The sequence below is a fragment of the Lonchura striata genome, chromosome 2 (assembly GCF_046129695.1).
Source record: "Lonchura striata isolate bLonStr1 chromosome 2, bLonStr1.mat, whole genome shotgun sequence".
Taxonomy (NCBI): domain Eukaryota; kingdom Metazoa; phylum Chordata; class Aves; order Passeriformes; family Estrildidae; genus Lonchura; species Lonchura striata.
In genome coordinates this window covers 83,122,661-83,140,476 of record NC_134604.1, presented here as the reverse complement: position 1 = coordinate 83,140,476, position 17,816 = coordinate 83,122,661, and the positions used below count along the sequence as shown (strand labels likewise).

Sequence of the window (17,816 nt, the reverse complement as noted above, 5' to 3'; positions counted from 1 at the left end):
TTTTGATCACTGGTACCATTATGCTTCAATAAGATACATGTAACAGTAGAGCACTAGGAGACGGTTCTTTGGAGACAAAATTTGGGCTATTAAGAGCTCTAGAGATATCTAAGTGATGTGCTTTGAAATATTACCACACTCCTGCACTTTCAGTGTGTAACTTGACAACAGATGCATAGAAAAATGATATAGATGCACTTAAAAATAAAGGAAATGTTTGGTGCAGATGGTACCATCAGGAAAATATGGTTTGACCTAAACTAAAATAGGGCAATGTTTATGTTACTGAAAATTAATGTTATAGCTTTCAAACTAAAAACTAGAGAGAGCCAACTGGCACATAAAAGTGTACAGTTCAGGATGACACGTATTCAGTATTATTAAATTCCCTGCAGTCTTAGTAAAAAGGACAGGAAAAGGTGTTAATAAAGTCCAGGAAGGAACTGGATTAATAGTTGCTACGTGTGAAGTGTGTGAAGCACATCACATAAAACAGTGAGCCACAAAAAACCCAGATACATAAAAAAACAGTTAAATGAAAAGTGTAAAAATGCTGAGGCTGATTGCCCTGGTTTTCAGCTGGGAATCTGACCTAATTTAGGCATCAGAGAAGTCTGATGACAGAAAGTGACTGTTAGGAATGGTATGGCCTCACTGATACAGCCCTGCCAAAATGTGCCATGCTGCTTCAGGATCCTTACACAAGACAGAATTTCCATGGGCTGAAGGCTGTGACTGGAGGACTGCATCATTAATCACATAAATGTGGTAGCGATGTGCTTGGGATAGAAAAATCAGCTGAGAGCAAACAGTATGGAAATAAAAAAAACCTTTCAAGTACCACTAACCAAACTAGGAAAATATGCTCTGGCAATGTGTGTCTTCATCAAATATGATTCCTTGTGGAAATCAGCTGTTCAAGACCCAGTGAAGGGCTCCTCACAAGATGAGGATTAGCAGCTTTCAGCTCAGGCTTTTGCCATCCTGAGTGTCCACAGCAGCAGGAGCACTCACCTGCAGTCTCCCCTTCCCAATCCAGACACTAAAGAACTCTGGCCTATAGATGATTGCAAATAAATTTCTACAACTTCCACTCCTTAACTGAGAATTGTTAGCAAATGGCAAGCTTGAAACCTGTACACTCATTAGAGCTTCCATATCAAAAGGTTTTGGTTCTCTTTTTCACTCTGTTGTAGTGCCACAGATCATGAAGGAGAATTGTCGCTGGAAGCTCCTTTGCTGGCAGACACCTGATGCTTTTGCAGTGGCTGGGATCACATCACAGCAGCCACCTTCCCTTCTGAAACCCCAAGGATGCCCTCAGCTACCTGGAAGCAGAGACAGGATAGGCCTTTTGAAAATGCAGCCTGCTTCCCATCTCACAGTGAAGAAAAATCAGCACCAGCTACTTTCTCACTTCTCTTTCTGAGAATACTGGAGGTTATCTATTTTTTACTATTAGTTCCCAGCTCTGTTTTGGGACTCATTGCTCATGCTTGCTCATGAGAAGTTCAGGGGCTCAGAGCCTTCATGGGGTTTTTGCACAGAGCTGCCAAGATTCTGCTCTCCCCAGCCCTGCTGAAATGCCCTGGACCCTTGGCCCGCTTTCTGCCTGTGCACATGGCTCCAGCCAGCATCGCTGTGTGGCATCAGCTCGGCACTGAGAGGCCTGGTGGCACATGCCAGATGAAGTCACCCGTGCTTGTGACAGCCACTGAGCACTACAGCCTGTGGTGGGGTTTAATGTGGTTTGGCAAGCAAATGAAGGAAAACGCAGTGTTTTGAAGATTTTTCAGGGAACTGAAAGAAACAGACCTGAGTCCTTTTTATTTCAACATCTCAGAAAAACTTTTATAAAAACCTAAAGGCAATACTTTTCAGGAGAGCAACTTTATTTTCCTTTCTTCTTCTCTGCGTGTTTCTCTGTCTTGCATTGCCTTATCATCATACAAATATACAGAGAAAGAGAGAAAGAAAAGCAAAGGAGTTTTAAGCTTTAAAATAAATCCATTTTCTTGAGGATTGTGGTTTAATAAAGGTTGTGCATTACATTTTCATAAAAGAGCCTGGAAAAACAAAATAAATTCTCAGAATCCCTTCTAGCTTCATCCATCCATCTGTCCATGCAGGTGAGAAAACCATAATGCTAACATACTAAAGATAAGAGTGCAGTGATAAAAGATGTTTCACCACACACTGTGGGGAAAGTTTTTTACAAGTTTGGCCTAGCTTCTCAGTGTAGGTTCCTCTTTCCATTCTCTGAAATTCTTTTAAAAAAATTGCACACACAAAAAAACAGCTTTCAAAATCAGTTTCCTCAGTTCAGCCCTCCCTTCACTCCCACACCATCTCTACAGATGCTTCTTAGATATACTAAAACTACATATAAAAGTTACTTGTGTTTGTACTGTGTAGGTTGATAGTTTTTAGAGCATTCTGCTACAGCATGATGTAAACTAACCTCCACAAAACCCTCAAGGCTTGTCATTTAGTTTTGTTTACCTGTTTCTTTAATGTAAAAGAAAACCTTATTTTTACAAAGGCCAGCAGAAAGAGAAGACTAGCAATTCACCAGCTTAAACTTAACCTTTCTTTTTCAAGGTTATACAATCACAACAGGAAATATTTTGAAATGGTCACACTAATCACAAGACAGTACTTTTTAGTTTGAATAAGTGTTCATATTAGTCCCCTATTTTTAGGTTGCATCACATGCCAAACTCCTTGACATTGCCCTTTGTATTAATACTATTTTCTTCTGGGGTTTCTTTTCCTATTTCTTTACCTACCTGATGCAAAGCAGTATTTGGAAAATATTCTAATTTTGCCTTAAGTCCTCAGAAGGCATCCAAATATTTTAGGAATCTATCCTTAGCAGTGGCATTCCTGACTAGCTTCCCTGCACACTTTTGCAAAAGCAAAAGCAAACACAATTTGTCTCCTGCTTCCAAAACTGTCAATGAGAACGTAGCAACAATACTTTGACCAGTATCAGTGGCCTCCCCACAATGCCACTATATCCAAAGCAATATGACTTTCTAGATTAGAGTAAGGAGCCACCTTATTGAACTGTGTAAAAGGATCTGGCACTCCAAAACCATTTCTAAAGTGCTGGGATGAAGTGGACTGAAGGCAACACTCACAGTGAGCTTCCTCTTTATCAGTCCTGCAGAGAGCCATGCCAATAAGGAGATGAAAATGTTAATGTCTTCTTTGTATCTCTTTGTGGAAAAGGCTCCCTGCAATTACAAGAGGTGGACAATTAAGAATCAGGTCTCTTCTGAGGGTTGACTGGATTAGCAAGAGTTGACAAGACTGTAGGTGTGTTCTTGAGGATGATAAGCAGAACATCTTAAATTCCAGTGCTCTCTCTCACTTTCTCAATGCCTTCTGAAAAGTCACTTTCCTACTCTCATATAATTTTTTCTTTAAATAATACTATGGTTTTTTGCACAACTCAGTTACCTTGCTGCTGATGGTTCAAGGAATATTAGTGTCTTGCTTTGTAAATGCTACAAGAGTTACAAGGAGAACATGTAAAGTGGCATTTGAAATTGAGCACTTCCTTGAACTTTAACTGATGATATAATGAGACTTCCTAAATCAATTATCAAAATAAAATAAGTATTTCTTTAGGGGTAGTGGATTTTTTTTTTGTATGGATTATAATAATGTAATAATATCCTAAGAGGATAAATCTCCACAAACTTCAAGGTACTATAAGATTCTCTGGTTCTCAAATGACTGAATGCCTAATATTACAGAATTCAGTGTATTATTTTGTCTACCGTGTTTCTGATGTCTTGTTCTTGTTACTAGTGAAGCAACAATTCAGCTGAAAACCAGGCAAAAGACTTTCTTTAGAAACTGGGTGTAAAAAGAGATTGTGGTTAGATTTGCTCAATCACAAAAAAAAAAAAAAAAACAAAAAAAAAAAAAAAAAAAAAAAAAGGAAAGAGAGAAAGAGAGACACAGGAGAGCAGCAAGTACCTAGAGGTATTAAAACAGAATGTAAATCCACAGAGAGAGGCCAGTGCACCACCATCCACACCTACTCTGCCTTGGGTTGTAGAAACATAAGTTTCTACATCTGCCTGCTGAGGACTTTCCGTGGAGACATCTCAGATGTCTCCACCTCATCAGCTCATAATTAGGCATTTTACCATGAAATACAGAAAATCAGGACACAGAGCAACAAGAAAGCTAGACAGAAAGAGTCTCTGAGAAATCTTCAGAGGAGGTGTGTAAAAGCCTCCATACCCTTTGTGGAGAATTTCAAGGAAATCTCTAGATACAACCATGTATTACCCCTGAAATTTCTGCTTCAGTGAGATGTTTGCATCTGTCTGTTCTCACAAAACCCAGAAGTATACAAACCAGCAAAAAGAGTACTATTCACACTTCCTAAATATCACACAATAGGGAAGTGGGAGATACTAATTTATTTCTCTCTTCAGAGCAAGGAGATTGAAATCTAATCCCCCCCCCCCCCCCCCCCGCAGTTAGCAATACTATTTTCTATTAGTTGCTTCACAGAAAATATATACATTACATTGAAATAGGAACTGCATTTTGGATGTCTTCTCCTCTCAAGTACTAAACAAACATTAGAGTTTGTTTTTCACACCTATAGAATTTATATCCCTGTGGTACCATGCAACCTGGAACAAATTCAGCTGCAGGAGTAAAGACAACTTGTAGAGAATAACATTATGATTAATGCATTTCTGCAAGAATGCTTGGTTCCAATCAGCCAGGTAAACATCCATAGTCTTTAGGGGAGTGCCATAAGTATCCACAGGACTAAAGGGCACATTGCATTGACATCTTGCTTCGTTCTGTATCCCATGGAGGATGTACTCCAATAAGTGTTTTGGCAATTTATGGTTTACTAGGTTCTCAAACTGATGCAGCACAAGGAACAGTCTTCCTTTCACTCAACAACTGTGACTTCAGGCCCTCAGCCTGAACTGGTCATTAGGATATATGGGCTTCTAAGGATTTAATTGTTGGGGTTCATAATTTTTGTAAAGGCACCTTTAGCAAAAGCTGAAGAGCTGAAGACCTCAGTCTTGAGTTTTAGCACTTAGTGGTAACAAAAGAGCATTTAGGCTCCTAGAGCCTTTTTCAGTTCTAGCATAAAGATCAGAAATTAGAAATTCCACCTGTGATGGAAGTTTTCTCCTTCGGAGTAAGGTTGGAGTGGATCCCAGCAAGTAGGTCAGGCATATGAACAGGCAGAGGCCTGATGCTAGGCATATAATGTGAGTCACAAATGCACATTTGCTTTGCTCTGCCTCCTAGGATTATGCCCCTTTTGCAGAAGAATCTCTTATGCTCCTAGCTACATCATCCATTGGTGAGTATAGTCTCACACTGGATGGATGGTCTTCATCCTCTATTGTAAGTATCAGTGGCAGTCAAAAATACTTGCTTTTTCTGCTTTTATTGCAGTCCCAATTGCTTTTCTCTAGTTCAAGAACTCTGGCATATCTTCCAGAATGTACTGCCACTCAATCAGTCTTCTAGATCATGGAGTTCAAATGTCTTGCTAAACTCTTCGAGAACAGATATCCTGTCCCAGCAGACTAGGAAAGACATTCAACATAGGAAAGCTACTTGCTTTATGTCTTACTTACTTTACTTGCTCTATGTCTTACTAAGATCCTTTACACATTCCCCCTTCCTGGCTGGAATGGGAGAAAACAGTAGAAAGATCCCATAGTTACACTAACTACATTTTCTGCCAAGGGGGGCAATTACACAGGGAAATACCAAAGAAGCCAGGCCAGAGAAAGAACTCCAGTGAGAATGAAAGCTGTGCTCATGGAGCTACAACAGGGCTCAGGCTGGCCTCAGAGCAAAGACCAACCTGATGTTTTTTAACAGAACAAGGCTCACAGGACATACATGGAGGAGATTACACATACCTTCTTGTGCCAGAAAGGGACCTTAGCTATCTCTTGTGACATCCTGTCACTGCTGGCATGACCAGCTGGTATCAGTGGGTATGTGGGTACATCACTGTGAAGGACAAGGTTTGAGGAAAGCAGGAGATGATCAAGTAATTTTCAGTGTTGTGTGGTGACAGTACAATGTTATCTGTGATCCAGGCTGTCAAAATAAAACTGTCAGAAGGATGAATGGGAAGACTACAAGTCTTTCAGTGGTAAGAGACTGACACCACCTCTCCCCCCACTCCTAGCAAACTGCTGTCAACACTTCAACTACATCTTGCTGTTCTGATGAAAAGCTACCCTAAAGTTTTCTTGGCTTTCATAATCCCAGTTGGCTGGAAGGATATATGTTGCTTTGTTTTTTTGAAAGTTTTAAAGTTCTTCTAAAAGTTTTCTATGCCTTCTGTTCTTTACATATTTCTACTGAATTTTCTCACACTGTTCTTGTAAATAATGATTACTTTACATTCTTTTTGTGGGTGAAGAGAATTGGTAGACTGTTGGTTTGACCAGTGTGGTTGGAGAGGTAGCAATTTCACCCTCCAATCCACAGTCACTCTTAGAATTCTATATATAGTTATGTCGGAAAATAAAGTTTACTCTTATTTCTTTTCTTCCCTCTTTTACATCTAGCATCCGTGTGTGAGATACTTGGTGTCATAGTGTGACAGATGTACAGATCGACTTATTCATAGACTGGAAATAAAGAAGAAAAGCACATGTAGAAATCCTCTATTAAAGAGTTAAGAGGAAGGGAGGAGAAATAAGGAAGTAGTGGTTGAAACAATCTGCTTTTAAGCAGAGAAAAAGGTTAAGAAATACTTGATGACATTTTAAACGGTGTATAAACAACACAGAAAAGCCCCAAACTCGGTTTTTTTTGTTGTTTTGTTTTTTTTTGGTTTTTTTTTTTTTCCTGGGGTTGTGGGTATTTGTAACTAGTGGAAACTGCAATGAGAACTTCAGAATTGGAAACACTACACTTTTAGCCAAAAAAGCAAGCACAGTTTTCTCACCCACAAGACCGAAACATGCAGTGAAGGGATTATTTCTAATAAGGAGAAGAGAGGTTGGTTTCCAAACCCTTTCGGTGTAGGGTAACATTATTTTTTCTATCTAGTTATTTAATTTGAGATTGAGTGGATCAAAAGTACATAAAACAGAACAAGCACATAAAAACCCTTTGTGAGGTTTGCCACAAAGGACACTGAGACTGTCAGAGTCAAAAAGATAAATACAAACTGATTTGCAAAGAACATTTACATACTCAGTAATTCTGATCTGAGCATGCTCTGTTGTCTTTTAAAAAATTGTACCATATTTGACTGTTTCTCCACTGGGGAAATAGTCTTGTCATTTATCATGAGCAACAGTAGTGATTCAGCAGCAATACAATATTTGTAGTCCTAACATATAAAAAAATTAATACATAAAACATGATGCAGATGTATTCAGAAAAAGTGCTGTCATTTGCAATTGTCTGTACGTAGCGCCTTACTAAAATCTATGGCATAATTTCTCACCAATGTGAGTTGTTGTGGAAAGGATTTAGATTAAGGATGGTTTAGGACTAATTAATTTCATAAGTAAATAAATGTGAATAAAATAAATATAAAATAAATAGATAAAACTAAAAACATTTAATTTTGATGTTCAAAACTATTTAGAAGTTTAATTACTGCAAGCTTAACTTTCAGCTTCTATATAATGCCATTTAACTCTGTGAATGAAACAAGGCAGTGAGTAACAGTCTGCAAGATATTTATTTACCAGCACTACTTCGAGTTATTTATCTTTGATGCCTTTGATGGCTACACATCAAGAGACTTAAGCTTTGGCTCAGATCTCAAAAAAGGAAGTAAGTCCCCACAGGTCTCTACAGCACATTTCTCTGGGGGAGGAGGAGGAGAGCACTGAGGCAATAATGTCCTTGCAGAAAGCTCAGCCTGAATCTATTGTCTCCCTCCCAGAAGTAGGTAAAAGGGCACAGTGACAGTGGGCTGCAGAAATGGAAGGTGAGGGCTGGGGCTCTGTGGAGCATGGTGGAGATAACAGAAAGAACCTGCACTGAGATGCTGGGCCAGGCAATTCTTTCTCTGAGTCAGTCAATGAACACTATTCACAGAAACCAAGTGGGCTGTTAGGACTTAGAAATGAAAGACTCGTATTTCAGTATGCTTTCTTACCAGACAAATGAAGTCTGTGGGTGAGCATGTAGCCTCATCTGTAGAAGAAGGCTGTGACACAGGAGAATCCATAAGAGAATGTGGGAGTCCTGGGCAACTGCCATCCAGAACATGTATCACACACTTGTTCACTTTATTGTTAACATAGAAGCGAGAAAGTAGATAAAACCCAGAGAGCTATTGAGCCAAGCTGCTGTCCAGCTTTGTTTGAAAATGATCTTTAGTCTATATACATGAGTCTATATTTTTCCTCTCACTCCTCTCTCAAAAAATGTGCATTGGCTGAATGAAAGCCTGGAATTCAGACATTTATAATTCCACCTGATGTTTTTTAGTTCTTTTCCCTGATTAGTGCAACTGCATATGGTTTTCTGTGTGTAAGGGCCCTAATAATTCAGGAGAATTTTGTAGTGTGCAATGACAATAAGGCTAATATTCATTATATATTATTCCACTGTAAGTCATAGTAAGAAAAAAGACTAGTGCTTTCTACTGTTCCCAGAGCCACTGGATCAACACATGTTGGTATTATCTCCCCTTGAAGGACAGTGTCACCATCTCATCCTAAATGTTCAAAATGTTTTTCACTTACCCCTTTTTTCTGTCTGGGGTCCAAACAAGGAAAATGTAGCTCAGAATAGAAGACAAAGTATTTCTTGTAGATACAAATACCAGTCTGCAAATCCTACACCAAATCCTGCTTGACCCAACATGTGACAGACCCAGTTTATGAATGAACCATATCTTTATCTTCCATTGAAGGAAGTGAAAGCATCTAGCCTTCAGTTCTCTTGGGCCGATAGCTGGACACCAAAATATCTTCAATATATAAGCATGGCTTTATTTCTAACACTTGGCACACTTTGAATTTCTGGCTGGTTCTTTGTGAACATACCCCTACTTATTTTCTTCAGATTTACTAGAAAAATTTAAGCTGATGATACATAGAGGGTGTGAACTTTTTTACTTTGCTGTGGTAGGTATGGGCAGGGGAGCATTTACAGCTCCTGTAGCACATTAGTGTGAACAACAAAATCGTTGGCAATGGCAAGCTGCAACACTGAGGTTTTTATTTCAAACTTGAGAAAGTCAAATCTCCAGGTGACAACATGCACTTTTGAAAATGGCAAAGATTTTCAATTTTTGGCCCCTTACTGAAAGAAAGACATTGAGGTGCTGGAGAATGTACAGAGAAGGACAATGGAGTCTGGAGCACAAGAACAGCTGGGGGTGCTGGGTATGTTGAGTCTGAAGAAAAAAGGAGACCTTATCACTCTCTACAACCACCTGAAAGGAGGTTGGAGCCAAGTGGGTGTTGGTCTTTTCTCCCAAGTAACAATTGATAGGAAGAAAGGAAATGGCCTCAGGTTGCACCAAGGGAAGTTTAGATTGAATAATAGGAAAATTCCTTCATGGAAAGGGTTGTCAGGCATTGGAACAGGTTGCCCAGGGAAATGGTGGAGTCACCATTCCTGGAAGTATTTAAAAGATATGTGAAAAGATATTTAAAAGATGTGACACTTCAGGACATGGTTTACTGGCAGACTTGGCAGTGCTCAGTTAAAGGTTGGACTCAATGACCTTGACGGTCTTCTCCAACTTAAATAATTCTGTTTATGACCACCTTTTTCCTTCTACACTCATGACTACGGTAGTTCCAAAGACACGTTGAAGCAGTCAGAAAAACAGGCACAATGAAAGGAACTGATTTTTCCGTAATTGTTTGATTCCTTTCTCTCTGCTCTCCTGCTGCTAACTGGGATAGCAAGTCTTTCCACATGCTGGTGTCCCACATTTAACAAAGTGATTCCCTGGCACTGTTGCATTTGGTTTTCATGGTACTGCAGCAGTGCAAACTGGGAACCGACAAAAATCCACCTCACTCAGTGTAAACATTTCCAAGCCCAGGGTAGACCAATAATAATTTGTTATTGATATCCATATTGGCTATGATCTCTGCCCCTGTCATGTGGGGGTAACTGTGTACTCAACCCACAAACATTAGCAGAAATAGACGTAGGAGTTGAATAAACCTATCAGCCTACTATAACATGTAAAACTGTGCCATATCCTGTTAGATTCTCAGAGAAGAGCTTTCATTTAAAAATGAAATTTCAAATGAAATTTCAAATTTCATTTCATTTAAAAAGCTCAAAAAATAATCTTTACAAGTATATATGGTTTTAAATGTCAAACATTTAACATGCATTTCACCATAAAAGACTTCATGGATGAGTTTGTGAGGCTATTTTATCTGCCAAGACCGGATTTTAAGATCATGTGTCTACACTGGTGAGAATTGCTAAGGTTGCAAAAGCCAGACATGTGACAGGAAATTTCATTCTTCATCCTCTTAGAGGTGTTAAAGACATGTTTATGCCCCATGGGAAAAATGGGGGACCAAGAAGCCACATCTTCATGTGAGAGACTGGGTGCCAGTGATTTTCTGTGGCAGGTCACAAATCAGGTTGATAAAGAGATGCTGTATGCAATATGCAAGGTAGTGTTTAATACAGCTTAACATCTTGACCTTGCTTCTATTTAACTCAGTCTCACATTCACGTGCTAGCAGCCAACTTCTCTTAGCTGCAATTATGGATAGGTTGCAAACTTTTTGACTAACTATGTATTTCTAAAGACCCCAGCAGCTCTGATTGGTGCACTGAGGATTTAAACACTGTGTAACTGAGGTCAGCAGTTTTGCAGAGACATGTGACTGAGGGAATGGAAGGTGTCCCTAATGAAAATGTTGTGTCTTTTCCTTCCGAGTTGAAATGCTCACAATGTCCATTTATCTCAGGAAGGTTACTGTTCTAGCAGCCTGAATAAATAAAAAGCTGAAGATCTTGAGCGACAGAATTTCATCAGCAGGCTCCCCTGGTTGCTTTTTAGTTGAATGCACCTACTAATCAAATGGTGTAAGTCAACAAGCTGAAGACAGGAAATTATCCAAGATTCTCTGTTCTAACTCAATCAGTTGTCTAGAAACTCTGCAGGTCACAGGCTTGAAAATTGACATGTTTAAGCTTGCCTTTTCCCACCTGATTTCAGTTGGAACCAATGCCTTCCCAGCAATTTTCCAAAGGCCCCATGAGAAAAATTTAGACTTTTTTCTCCTGATTGTTCAATAAATGACACTATGCCCTATGTAAAATGCACTGTTCAAACTCTTGTCCTAAATACTAAATAAACAATTTTTTTTTTTACTTCTATGTTTCTGAGACCTGAATATTTCAGGGGCTTCTCCAGAGTATCTTGGGGAAAGACCTGGAAGAATCACACCTTGCTGTCCTCTACAAATCCACTTTCATCAGCAGCAGCATGTAACCCAAAGTCTCTCTTCCTCCTGTTAACTGCTGTCCAGATCTCACCCTCTGTCATCTACCCCGAGTTTGTACTACCAGTTTGCCTTTTTTGGTCTCATCCTCACCATTTCAGTGCTTACTTATCCAGAGCTTCCTACCCTATCTCTTACCACTGCCTGTGTTCCAGGGGGATTTCCCTTTGATCCCTGCACTGCTTGACTGTCACAAGGTGAAGCAACAAAAGTACAAAAGGCTTATTCTCACAGCTTTCAACTGCTGAACCATTGTAGCCCTAAAGTGGGGTCTATTTGGTGTATCCAGGATTCTAGGAGAACAGGATTTCAATTAAGCATGATTTAGCAAGTCTCAAAGACCAATCATGTTTTTCAGAATTTAGGGGGTGGGGCAGGGAAGAAAGAAAAAATCCTAACAAGATTATTTCTGCCTTTGTGCTTACTCACCTACTCAAAGCTTGTGTTCCTGAATATTTCCTTATTGCCTCAGCAATTGCCTCGTACAGCTAAACTCTGCATGTAACATCCTGCCAAAGAAAATGCAAAACTTTTCCTCTTAAATGTTGACCAGACTTACAGGCAGTTCCCTAAGGAATTTGTCTCGCCATCTCACTGCTGATGTTTCCGTGCTGCAGCAGATCAGATTTCCTCTATGAGTAAGATCTGCAGAAAGGAACAAACAAGAAATCTTTTAGGGAAAAAAAAAAAAAAAAAAAAAAAGTCATATATAAAGATAATTGCAAAGAGTGACAATGACAAACACTGATAGCATTTCTATTTTCTTTCACAGCCTCAAATATATGGTTCCTTAGCTGTAAAACATACCTGTGCAGGACTGCCAATGCTTCAGATTCTAGACATCTTAAGATGAAGAAAAAAGAGCACATATTTGTTGGTTTGCTATTTTCCCTTTTCATTTTTGCAGATGTGGATCAGGTGCAGGGTATCTCACAGTAAGTAGCCCTAGTTACTTCTTCATGACCTTAGCAAGGTGTAATTTCTGTTCTTATTTCAAGATTTAATCTGCAGTTGGGAGAGCAAGGATTTTCAATTCACCATCTGCTGAGCCCAAATTATTCATGCAGTACTGTGAAAATGTGACAAAAATGTGCAGCTCTTGATGACCAAACTTGCAGATCCCTGGCTCCAGCCTGAACAACTCTTGGATCCTGATCAGTATGTGTGCAAAAAGGCTGAACCTCTCTGTTAGGATATCAATGACAGCTAAAACCCAGTATTTAATTATTGATTTGTTGCATGAAGCATACACAGATTTCTCTCTCTTTCTCTGAGTATTCAGCTTTAGTTAAATATTCATCAACACTGAAAAACAAGATTACCAATAGAAAAATTCTGTAAGGACAGAAGGCTTCCAATCAAAAATACATGAAAAGAGACTGGATCAGACATTACCAGATTCAAAGATATATAAAATTAATCCTGTGGGATATTTCTGATTGATTAGCAAGTAATTTAGATAAAAATTGGATTACATTACCCATTTTAAACCTATTTTAAGTAACAACCTTAACTCTCAGGCTGCTTCCCTCTCAGGTTTCCTGTGTATAAATAGTAAGCCCAAGAGGAACACCAGCTTGACTTTCCCATTTGAGAGCTGGCAATAAGAATAATCAAGCCAGAACAACAATCCCACAGTCATTTAATTATAAATAGAACTCATTTCATCCAGGAGCTCCGGAGGCAGTAGTCAAGGTCCAAATTGTAATGTCATTTCTGTAATGTCATTTTTCAGAAAAGAGCTACATTTTCAAGCTCCTTTTGCATGCTGTGAAGAGCATGGAACCGGTGTCAATAAATATGCCTGATAAGAAAACCTCCATTCTGTCCAACTGAAAGCTTTGCAAACATTAGTTTTCAGCAGCGAACCCCCCTGAACTTCTGTTTTGAAACAACTTTTTATCTGGGAACTGTGCAAATGTGAAGTTTTTAAGTGGCAACATATATGCACAACACCAGCACATATTTTAGATGTGAGGTGACACAGTCTTGGTGTGCCTTCATTTTCAAACAGGACAGGGGAGTCTACCACAATAACTTGCTGTGGCTGAGTTGTGTCTGGGTTTCTCCCCTCTGGCCACTTGATCAGAATGAAGCAGTTACTGTGGCAGACCAAAGCTACCATACAGTGAACGACCTTTCTGCTATTTGTTTTCAGTGCTGTTACACATAACCCCTCCACATAACAAACGGCACCCTCCAACAGAGGAGTGCACCCTTTCCCCCATCAAACAAAGATACTGATGCTGAAAGAGCACTGAGAGCAAACATTTTATATCACCTGAGTTGGCCTTTTCTGCACTAACAGTCGTCAGTGAAAGCCTAATTATCTGCACAGGCAGACCTATCTGAGTTGAACCCAAACCCATGCTGCAAGACAGAAGGTGAATACACGAGCAGTGGGTAAGATGCTGGTGGGTGACAGGGAATGCCTGGATTCAGTTTGCTCTTCCCACACAAAGCTGCTGAGCACTTTCCCTTGAGCTGTGCCTATTCATTAACTGGGAAATGTGACTGCAGGGTGGTAGGCACATCTCAGCCAGCTTTCCTCCAGCAAACTATGGCATAAGCTTCACGAATTTACCAACTAACACCATACAGACATATAAAAAACAGCAAATTTCTTAGCACTGATGTTCAAAATAAGACTAAGGCTGATGCAAATACTTCTACCCCTGCCATAGCCTTTTCCCTAGCAGAACAGTGACATGTTCTCTGGTTGTTTCTAAACTGACACAGCTGTTTGCAAGGGAAGACTGGGGTTCTTGATCAGATTGCCTGCATGGGGCAGCTGCAAAAGCCAGGGTACCAGTCTGATACCAGCTGAGGTTCATATTAAGTCCCCATGTGTAGATGCAGTGACAAAACATCATGTAGATCATTGAGTCTGTTGAGGGTGTAGTTCATTACAGAGGTTCAATTGCTACTCTAACAGCAATTTCACAAGTAAAGTGGAAATAATTTAGGAATGAAGTGCCAACATGGATGGAAAATTTGTGTCTGAATCAAACCAATGCTGTTAAAAGTCCTAACTAGATTCTCCTGACTACTATGTATAAAATCCAGAAAACGTTTAAACCAAACATTCAAGGAGTCAATATCCAAACATTGAAACTGATAACAAGCAAAGACTTAAAAACCCACAAACGCAAAAACTCCCCTGAGTCTTAAAAAACCCACAAATGCCATACCAGTGTATGATTTCACTCAGGGATCAGCAGGGCACATACAATTTCCCTTTCTGTATGGTGACACGATGACAGCACATTACTGCAATAACTTCCCCACAGATGGCTATTTTATGCTTGTTTCTGAACTAAAGGTTTTCACACAAATAATCTCTCTCCTTATCTATTGAGAGGCAATAAATGTCATACGCAAAAGTGCACTGTGTTGTGGGACTGCCTTCTGGTGCCTGTCTGAGTTCAGCTTTTATGCATCAAAAGACCCTGATGAAATTGTATCATCCTATGATATTGTTCCACAGTCACTTCACTGTGTGTTTTGGGCTGTTGCAAACTGTTGGAGCAGTCTCAGGATGAGTACAGTACATGATTCTGCAGTAGCTAAAGATAGATATCAGGTCCAGATTTACAGCTAAAACTGGTCCAGAATTAGCTGGGTTTGATTTTTTTTTCCTGTTCCCCACTATGTAGAAGTTAATTTTTCCTCTTTTTAGAAACAGAGCTGAAGATACTCTATGATTTTTACTACTCTGCCCACTAAAGCAAACTGTGCACTTGAGAGCTCCTTATTTTGTTAGTGGTTACTGCAGAGTGAACTCCTTAAAACCGGTGATGAGTTTTCTTTCTCTTTTACTGCAGCATTTGCTGTAATAAATCTGACTTCTAAATATGTGCAACATAATTTCTTAATTATCTTTCCTCTATTATTATGCCATACAGTTTTTCCTTTATTTCTACAGCTCACACTCATCTGGCACAAAGAGACACATGTACTTCTTGGATTTTAAAGAACTTTGTTCTCGCTTCAGATGTAAATAATAGGAGGGAGAAAACATCAGTCTTGACTGAGTCTGGCTGCTCTGAGAAACTATTATGAATAAACAATCAAGAAGTGAAAAGCTGTACTCCTTACCTGGTCTGAGAGGTACAGTGCACCTTGAAAGCCTCTTAAATGACACAGAAGAAATAGAAATAGTTGAAAGTTTTTACTCATCCAACCAGAGGACTCAGGAAATGACTATTTTGCAACGATTAACTCCTTCCTCACTTCGAGGTCCTTCAAGTACAGCTCCACTTCAGTTTGGTAATGAATGCTCTGCCCTACACATGATTTCTATTTCACACTGAGAATATGCAGGTGGCCAGAGGAGAAGACTCTGATCACCTCTGTGAAAGACAAAAACGGCAGTGTCTTCTGCATAACTGTGACCAAGTACATTTTACTGTTGAGTGACAATTATGTAACAAAATGCAGAAATGACCCAGAATAATGGCTTGAACTCCCAACTCTCATTTATAGAAGAAGTTTAGAGCAGTGGAGCAACATTCTCATCATGAATTCAGTGTTGTGGTGCCCAAGAGAGCAAGGTAAAAAATGAGATTATTTGAAGGAGTGGCATCCATTGCAGCCTGGACAAGCATTGCATATACATATGGTGTATGATACTTTTATACACAGAGGCTCTCCAGCTGAAAGTCAGGCATCCTGGAGTATCAGGAGTTAGTCCTCTGCACATAAAACCCCTCTGTGCCTGAAAACCTGCCCCCTTTGCCTAAATGTATCTGTTTGACTAAAAGGCATTTCTGAGATTTAGCATATAAACACTCACTAGCCTGAAAGCTATTAATAGCCAGCTGCCCACAAAAGCACAAGCTACTTCTGGGGAGTGGACACCTCCATACAGAACCCAAGGTGGCACCTGGGCTTCTGAGCCTGTGGAGACACCCATATTGGGGTTTTCTGAGACAGGAATGGGGTTGTCTTGCCTAGCTCTGGGAATTTGCACTGTAGATGTCTACACCAGAGTTTGTCATTCAAGACACTCTTGAATATAGGCAGTGGAAAAAAAAAGACCTTTGCAAGATTCTTTATCTGGGAATTTTAACATCCAAATAAGTTTCTTCTGTTATATAGATACATATGCTCGCATGGGGGTTTTTTATGCAATCAAGATTTTATAAAAACTACAAAAAATCCTTATTCTCTGCAAGTTAAGTCTTACCTTTGTTTTCCTAATGATTATTTCCAATAACAAAGACTCAAGAGGCATGCTCCCACAAAACACTGATGAGGCTGGTCTGCACTTGAAATTTATCATTTTACAGTACACCACAGAAATAATGAAGATACTTAAGATCCTAGATCTGAGCAGGTGCTTAGTGTTGTCTTGGAATGGAGGACAAAACATTTGTGTGACTCCTCAAGCTATGGCTATTGATGCCATAGCTTCGTATGCAGATACACCAGGGCATTTTACTTTGAAAACGGTTGCAGGATGGAGACTCAAGTTCTTGCTTTAACTCATCTCACTTCCACATATAAAAAATTGAAACCAACTGTCAGTATTCTCACTATGAGCCACAGGTAAACAGGAAGGAGTTTCAGTCTCATAGCCTGAAAGAGTACAAAATATATTTAATAGGACCCCCTAAAAGCTCCTCCAAAAAATGAGATTTGATTTGTTTCTTTGGTTGCTATTTTTTTAACAATCTTCTTTTAGTTCAAATACAGCAGACCGGAAATAGAGCTTTTTCTTTTCTACTTTTTGATCATATAGTCTACAAATAATTAAATTTTTTCAACTTTTAATTCATTACCATTTTTAAAGAAGCTTTCCTCTCTAAAACTGGGGAAAGAAACTTTCAGAATGAAAAGACCCTGCATGTACTTTTGGTAAAAAGCAATTAAATTCTACAGTTCTGGAGTATTATAATTAATATATTATTAATTAATGCTGCAGTACAATATACTGTGATAGATCATAACACAGTATAATGAAAATTATTTAATAATTAAATATACTACTTCTACAAGGTAGTCAGTATGATGACTTTCATTTGGCCATGCTAAAATTTCCTCAGAAAGCAATTAAGTGCTAAGAAAGCATCCCTCTAAAGACTGGTCATGCCTTTCAGAATGATTATGAGCAACAGTGTCAATTTTTAACAGTGTCAATTTTATGGGTGAGTTTCCTTTGGGTGGAGTCCCTATTCAGCTTCTCACTGAGTTCAGCAGGCTTTGGAGTTCGCTTTGAGTGTCTTCTCTGGAGCTGTTTTAAGCAGTCTGAGTATTTGGGTTCCTGTCTTTGTTGGTAAAAGACCTGCAATTCTGCTGTGTTCTCCTGGGAAACAGGGATATGACTTTTGTGTA

General features: G+C 39.3%; 1 non-coding gene across 1 annotated transcript; it reads right to left on the bottom strand.

Moving 5' to 3' along the window:
- Positions 1-11,828: 11,828 nt before the first annotated feature.
- LOC110479350 (P2Y receptor family member 8) lies at positions 11,829-15,642 on the bottom strand. The gene is made up of 2 exons (XR_013342077.1): positions 15,579-15,642; positions 11,829-12,125 (listed from the first exon to the last, which is right to left on the bottom strand). It is a non-coding gene; the product is annotated as a P2Y receptor family member 8 (transcript).
- Between the last annotated feature and the right edge of the window lie 2,174 nt (positions 15,643-17,816).